The sequence below is a fragment of the Lonchura striata genome, chromosome Z (genome assembly GCF_046129695.1).
Source record: "Lonchura striata isolate bLonStr1 chromosome Z, bLonStr1.mat, whole genome shotgun sequence".
NCBI classification, from domain to species: Eukaryota; Metazoa; Chordata; class Aves; order Passeriformes; family Estrildidae; genus Lonchura; species Lonchura striata.
The window spans coordinates 75,942,595-75,951,174 of record NC_134642.1 but is presented as its reverse complement, the minus strand read 5'-3'; positions in this window follow the sequence as shown (position 1 = coordinate 75,951,174).

Below are 8,580 nucleotides of genomic sequence, written 5' to 3'. Positions count from 1 at the left end.
TTATGAGAGGGTTAATAGTAGGCCAATGTATTAATCACTCTCCCTATATAACTGTTGTTGTTTGACGTGGAAAAAGAATTTTCCCGGCAGGAAGAGGTCAATTTGGATATTGACCAATTGAAGGTGGACACGCCTCTGAGAACACAGAGGGGTTAAAAGCAGAATTCCCAGGAGAACTGGCTCTCTTTGGTTCCGGTCAGAGTGCAGTGCAGGACTCTGCCCTGCCCGGCCGTGGCTGGGTGGGGAGGGGAAGGTCCATGGCCTGGCTGAGGTGGGCCCAGGGGTGGAGGGACAGGAACTGGGCTGGCCCCTGCAGATGGAAGGGTGGAGAAATCTGGGATGTCTCCATTCCCCCCAGTCTCTCTCTCAAGAGAGACAGAGAAAGAGACAGCGGTGGTTTTATCAGCATCAGCAGTACGCCGCAGGGAAGGAGAAGAGCGAGGGGGCCGCAAGGTGCCCAGCTGCCTGTGGGAGCCGGAGCCTGGGCATCGAGCCAGCCCTGGGAGTCGGGACTTTTAACCCTTCCTTGAGAAATGAAAGCTTGCTGAAATTTCACTCCTCCTCGGTTTGAAAGAGAGCAAGAGAGACAGCTTGGACCCTGGGATGTTAGAAGGAGAAATTCAAGGTGGGAGGAGATGAGGAGTGGTTTTTCTGGCTGGACTTTTCCTTGTTGGCCATAGACTGAACCGATATTTCTCTTCCAAGAGAGACTGTATTTTTTTTCCCCCTCTTGGCAGGCATCCTTGAAAGGAAAAATCCTAAAAGCACTCTGTCCATCCATGCATTGGTGGTGAGAGCACTGTGCATGGAAAGGAGAAGGGTCACCGTGGCAAACTTCTTCTCCGGGCAGTGCCATGTGTGACATGGAAACACAGGATGTGGCAGTGTGTTTCTTGGGGGGTCTGTGGCACAGAGGAGACTCCTGTCCCCCTTGATGGACTGAGTATCGATTGTCTGCAGGGTGGAAACCTGATTGGGGTCCAGATTGTATCTCACTGTGGTTTGTTAGAGTTGGGTGGTGGGAGAAAGAATACTTTGCAAGGTTTTCATTTTGATCTTTGTGTGGTTTTTTTTTTCTCTTTTTTTTCCCTTTTTATAGTAGTAGCTTAATGAAGTTTTTTTCTTGGTATTAAACTTTGGCCTGCTTTGCTCTGTTCTCGGCTGCATTACAGCATTCAATTGAGAGATTGAATTTTCATGGGGGCACTGGCATTGTGGCAGTGTGAAACCATGACAGTAACATTAACGAGCGAAATCAAACTTTGAAAGAAAGCAGAATTAACTCCCTTTATTTTTAATTATGTGTTAAAAAGTATTTTGTTACTCTTACAAACTCATGCCAGCTGATTGTCGCATTGAGGCAAGACTGATTTTAACTAATTCACAATTTAAGTTATGAGAACTCCAGCAGAAGATACTTATTAAGGTTTTAAGGAAAAAATATGTTCGTAGTACATATGAAAAATTTTCAGAAGCTAAGTTGTCTAGCAAACTGCCATATGATAAACCAGAAACAGAAACTTTTTTCCTAGGTCAGTGCTGAGAGATATTAAACAAGCTGCAAGAAAAACTTTCATTTCTGTCAAATCAACAGGTACTCCTCTTAAAGCATATTCGACCATGACACAAAGAACAAATGAATCATATGGTACATTTTTAGAGAAGTTAACACAAGCTGTTGAAAGACAACGCCCTGATAAAGCAGCTCTTATATTCTTATAGTCTCCAAAACCTAGCATTTGTAAATGCAAATGATGATTGCAAAAAAATTATTTCTACATTACCCAAACAGCCTCCAACTGTTACTCAAATGCTTTCAACTTACAGTAAAATGAGCACTCCACAGTATCTTGCTACAGTACAAGCTAATGCCTTTAGAGAACAAATTACTAAATCTCATGATTCACTAAAGAACAAAGTTTAAAAAGCAGTTGAAGAACAAATAAAACTTTTTTAAAAAAACTCTTGCTGCTGTTCAATGTAATTCTACTGAAAAGTCGTGCTTCAGATGTGAGAAGCCTAGTCATGTGATAAAGACTTACCCTGATCCAATAATAAAATCTGAAGAATACATTCTCCTAGTCCTCAATATCAAAAAGGGAAACATTATGCAAGAAATTGTCATTCTAAATTTGATATAGATAGTAATTGCCTGCCGTTAAACTCCAAGCAAAGCGCGACCCACCACGCGGTGAAACAAGCAATAGCAACTCAGAATCCAGGGAATTTTGCCCCCTTAGCCTTAACTAGGAGATCTCAAAGGCAAACACAAGATCTACCTTTACCACCAGTACCACAAGATGCTCCTTCTTATTACCTCCAAGGACAAAACTGGAGTTAGCAAACTCAAAATTAACATGGTTTTTAAAAAATTTCTGTTATGAATGTATACCTACAGGTCTGATTAAGAAATCACAACAAAGACAAGAATTTTTAATTATTATAGGTTAAGACAACAATACAAGACTTAGGCTATTAATTTTTCCAGTTATCATTTCAGTAAACTACAATGAAGAGCTAATAGTTTTAGCTCTTCCCCTCAAAGCCCCAACAGTAATTCAACCTAAGACGCCTCTTGCTTTTACAATGGCTTTACCTATAGACATATTCAAACAAAATGTATCTCAACAAAATGCTTTGTTAACCAATCAAACGGTGTACCAAGGTGTTCCAGATGTGATTTCTACTCCAATGCTAGATGTCTTCTAAGTATAACATACTTAGAAGTATGTTTTAAACCAACCAGAACTGACTTGTGGCCTAACTCATTGTGGTAGAACAAGTTATGTTACAGGCATACCAGATACGGTGCAGATGTCTCTGTAATTTCTCTCCTGTTTTAGCCCAGTAGCTAACACTTAATATCACCTATGAGAACACTCACAAGGATCAGAAGAACTAATGTTTGTTTACAAAGTGAATCCATGATTACTATTACAAGTCCTGAAAGGAAGATAGCTGCTGTACGTGCCTTTCTATCAAGAATTCCTAGAAACTGGCCTCTCGTCATCATCGCTAGAAAAGACTGTTTCTTCAACATGCCACTTCATCCTGAAGATGCCCCAAGATTTGCCTGCTCAGTTCCAGTCATCAATCAAAGAAAGCCAATTCAAAGATATCACTAGGAATCTTTACCAATGAAGGGATGAAGACTTCTCTAACAATTTAACAATATTTTGTCACACAAGTACTGTGCCCAACTTGACAGAAGCATCCACAATCCACGATTCTACACTACATAGATGATCTACTCCTTGCAGCACCAACATAGACAAAGATGAAACAAACTCGTGACAGTGCTGTCACTGAAATCCAAAAGACTGAACTAGAATTTCTACATCTAAGATATAAGAAATCCCACTCTAAAAATATCTAAGATAAAAGATAACAAAACAATTTCACCACAAAGATACAACTTCAAGTCAACATCAACACTTTGCAAGACTTACAGCAACTTTTAAGAGAAATTAACTAGATGAAACCAATTTTGAAAATTACCAACAACAAACTTGCTCCACTTTTTGATCTACTGAGAGAAAACTGTGACATTAAATCTCCCAAGATTTTAACACCTGAAGCTCAACTCACCATAAACAGTCACAAAAACTTTCCAAAGAAGACAAGCCCATCATTATGCTCCCAAGAAACCTTTCTACTTGACTGCTTTGAGACAGAAGCTACAACTTTATAGCCTCGTTTTTCAATGAGCTCCATCTGAGAAAGATCCATTACTAATAGTAGAATAAGTTTTTCTTCCCTACAAGTCTCCAAAGACAATTTCCACAACCCTAGAGATAATAGCACAAATTGTAATTAAGGCCAAAGCAAGAATATTAACCGTAACAGGCAAAGATTTTACAGTTCTATATTTACCTTTAAATAAAGATTATTTCGATTAGGCATGACAAAATTCAGATGATTTACAAAATGCATTCTTAAATTTTTCAAGTGTTTGTGCTATTCATTATCCAAGTCACAAATTATTACAAACAAAATTGAGTTTCAAAAAAAAGCCCTTGCTAAGTGAAGGGCCTTTAAGTAAGACAACGCTCTTTGTCAAGAAAAACACATAAATCAGTAATTTCAATCAAACAACAAAAAATTAGAAATCAAATATTCAAGTAGTCAAAAGTTCTCCTCAAGTAGTTAAACTAGCTGCTGTTGTTAAAGCTTTTCAGCTATTTTCAAAGCCTTTCAATTTAATCACAGATTCTACCTCTGTTACTAATGCAGGTAAAAATATAGTTTTAAAAAATACTAGTAATAATAATTTATATTGCTAGCTTTCATATCTTCATAAAAATTTACAACACAGAACTAACCTATATTTTATTTCTCATATTAAAACCCATTTATCTTTACCAAGATGTTTAGCAAAAAGAAATACAAGAACAAAAAAACTCACCATAGTTATCTCAAACACATTAGTAAACATTTTTGAGCATCAATATACACAAGCACTTGTACAGACGTTTCGTATCTCTAAATCCCAAGCTAAAGCTGTCATTAACAGTTACCCTGATTGTCAGCTTGTGCAAATCCTGTTTCTACAAGAACTGTTCATCCACAAAGTTTATAAAATCTACAATTATAACAAACATCACTAAATACCCTTCTTTGGAGAGATTTAAAAATATTCATGTTTCAGTAGATTCACTATCAAGTACAGTTTTTACCTCTATCCACACAAGAGAACAAGTAATCGTACCTATCAACATTTTTTACAAACATTTACTTCATTAAGTGTACCACAATAGACCCACATATCTATCTCAAAAAGTAACAACATTCCTAATAAATTAAAATGTTCATCACTCCTTCCGTATTCCCCACTCCCCCACAAATCCAACAACTGTTAAAAAGACACATCACACATTAAAACACATTTAGATCAACAGAAGAGGGGAGCAGAAGTAATACCACAGATAAAATTGAGTAAAGCTTTATATGTTTCTAATTCTTTAAACAGTTCTTTTGCAGAACCAGATCCACCAATTCTTAAGCATTTTACAAATAACACACAAACAAAACTAAAAATAAAATCCTCCTGTTTTAATTAAGACCATAAAGAAGACAACTTAAAAGTCCTTTCCAATTAATAACTTAAAGCAAAGAGTATACTTGTATTTCTACAAGCACTAGAAAAGCAAAGTGAATTCCAATAAAGAACGTCAAACCATACAACACAGCAAAACACACTAACAAACCCAAATACAAAAGAAAAATTACAAATAATTCACAAAACCTCACCAAAAACAATTAAAGTCAGTCACAAATTTAACCTTTAAATTGAGACTTTAAAAAGTCAAAATTTATCAGAACCTAATACAGATACTAAACCTAACTTTACCCAACATTAAGAATGGCTTAACTTAGAATTATAGAGCTTAAAACAAACAAAAACAGAAGTACCTTCATATAAAAAGTTTATAACTTTTTTCCTACATGAATAAATATATGCACTAGTAAAGCTATGTAACACAAAGTAATAAATAAGTGACAAGTCAAAAGCAGTTTATTTAAAAAAGAGAGGGGGAATTGTAGGAATATATAAAAGGTAAAAAACTTTAGAAAGCGCAAAAAGGACCCAGAAAGTAGACATAAAGCTGAAAAAGACTGGGAAATTTCAAAACCTTCTCATGGGAAGCTAGGAAAATATATTTATATTTATCATAAGGAGCAAGAAAGAACAAGAACTTAGTTATAGTTGGAGATGTCAAAAGTCCTAGATATATGCTTTGCAAAAATAGAAAAAGTTTCAATCTTACATAATGAATTACCCTATACCGTTTAGGGTTCATAGAAGTCCTTCTGTTAATGTTAAACCCACATGGGTCCTTTTCTTATTGGTTAGGGTATAATGACTCTGCACCTTTTCTTTTATGGTATTGGTTCAAAGAATATGTAGAAAAAGGCTTTGCACAAACTGCCATCTTGCCTTTGATCTAGATTTGCATGGATGTTCGTTTCTCTGTGTCTCTGGCTATTTGCTTGTATGATACAGACATAATAAATGCCAAGTCTGCAACCAGTCCGGGTCCCATCCTGTTTTGTGAGACGCAGAGCGACCGGGCAGAAAGTGGACACAGCACTCCCAGCTCTGGCCGCAGCGCTGCCCAGCCCAGGGGGACGGTCACTGCCCTGCTCCTGCTGCCCCACTGCTGCTGACACAGGCCACGATGCCCTCGGCCTTCTTGGCTACCTGGCCAGGTGCTGGCCACCTTCAGCTGCTCTTGACCGGCACCCCGGGCTCCTTTAGCCCACACAGGTACCCAGCCACAAAATTGCCCATTTGACTGCAAATACCGCATTAAATTGTCCTTCTACTTCTACAACCACATCTTCTAAGGAAGTATCATGAAGTTTGATAGGGATAGGAATCTAAGTTGCTGTCACTTCATTAAAATGGGCTTATTCAGCTCTGCAGGAAGTTGCTCTCTCCTAAGTATTCATCCCTGTCTGGTGTCATCAAGAAATGTCCTCTCTGCAAAACTGAGTTTGTAGGTCTTCAAGGCTCTGAGTTGGAAATTAGGAAAGATCCAGCTATGCCTTTGTATTTGTTGTGGAATGCCTGAAAATGGATTTTCTTTCAGCCTGCGTGCCTGGCCCTCTACAGCCTACTGGTTCTGGCAAGTGTTGCCTTTAACATCCCTCTAAAAAACTCGCTTTCACGGCCAAATTCTTTCTGCACCTTGCAGAGGTCTTTGATGGCTTTTTGTGGAATGGGGGAGCACTGTGCGAGGGGCCTGCCCCCCTGCCGTGGGGTGAAGGTGACAGGGGCAGCAGAGAAGGCAGGCAGGGAATGGGGCAGGCCAGAGTTCCCACGCTCCCCCCCGCCGCCCTGACGTGACCCCAAGGCGTGGGAACCGGGGGAGGAGGAGGAGGCAGAGTCAGGGCCAGGGGGAGCGGCTGATGGAAAACTCCCCCAGAGGCGGAGCTGGGGGACGAGATGTTAAATAATTCAACAGGGGAGGTGACTGAGGTGGGTGGAGAAGTGGGAGGGACAATCTGGGGAGTGGAAGGGGTTTCGGGAAGAGGCTGGAAAGGGATTGTGGAAAGAAGGAGCACATGTGGAGGGAAAAGCCATGCGGTCCCTGCCATCTTGTGTCCTTTGAGAAGAGGGGAAACCATTTTGTGAACTGTGGGATAAGGGGTTAGGAACAGAATCAGGGAGACTAAAGCTTACAGAATGTCTATGGGATGGGACTGTACATTGCAGGGAAACAGGGGAACTGGGAGAGTCCAGAGCAGTGCCAGCACTGTCCTAGTAAGGGTCCTGAGGGTTCTCAGAGGGGCCAGAGTCTGCCTGTGGACATAGCCAGAAGGCCTAAGAATCCCCAGTTTTTGGAAAGAGGGAGAGGAGAGAGGGGTAGGATTTTTAGAACTGGGGTTTGGTTTGTCAGCCCATGGCTGTGGCAGAGCTTCATAATTGTTTTTAATAATATCCCTAATATGCAGTGCCAAATAATTAAATTTGGACAAGGAAGGATCCCTCTGATTGAGGATTTCCCTTCCAACCTGATCCCAGAAGGGGACTTGGTATAATATGGTTGCAGAAGTATCTGGGAAGCTCTGTGACACCCACCGGACAAACCTTTGAACATCTCTGATTTTATTGCCCTTTGGAAGCAGTCAAACTGGCAGTGTCTGCCCACCAACACCAGCTGCTCTGAGCTGGGAACACACCTGGTGCTGCTGATTTCCAAAGGCTTCTGTGTCCAGGAGAAATAAGGAAGGAGCAGATTGAAAGGTGCTGGCGCTGCTGCTGCTCTGTGCCAGAGAGCCCCGGCTGAGCAGGGCACGGCGCTGCAGGCTCTTTCTCCTGCCAGAGTTCTGGCACATAAAAAGATAAAGCAGAGGGAAGTAGCTGGAAAAGGTTTCATTTTGACCTTTATTACCTGCTCAACAGAAGTGGCCAAAATGAAAGTTACAGAGCAGGGCCTGATCCCTTCTCCTGCAGGAGGGGCCCTGTACTTTGTAGTATATTGCTGTGGGTAGATCATAAGATTTTGCCATTGATCCTGACACAGCATTTAGTGTTAAAAGTTGGAAAAAAGTCAGGGACAAGCTGTGGAAAGTCATCTGAGCGGGAGGTAAAAGTATTGTCAATCTAGTTGTTACTTGGAGATCGCCTTTTGAGGCATTAAAGGAATGGAAAACAGCGGGAACAAGCAGAGTACAACGTGGATGAAGATTTGGGGTTGATAAAGGACTCTGATGGGAGGGATGAGTCAGATGGGGCTTTTGATGGGGGACTTGTTGAATACATCCTTGAAGAAGGTGCAGGTGCCCATGGAAGTTACCAGGCAGGCTACCAAAGCTTCCAGGAAAGTTGCCAGAGTTTCTGCGCTGGATGCTGAAGCTTTTGGGAAAGCTGCTAAGGCTTCCAGGCAGGCTGCCAAAGTATCTCCTTCTCAGACTCCTAAGCCTCTTTATCTCACACCTGCACAGCAGCTTTCAGCGCTGCCTCTATACACTGCACCACTGCGCCAGTTAGCTGAAATGTCTTTAGCAGAGAGACAAACCCAGCTGTCTGCCCCCTGCTCCCCTCTGACGCTGTTGAGGCAGGATGGGAATGAA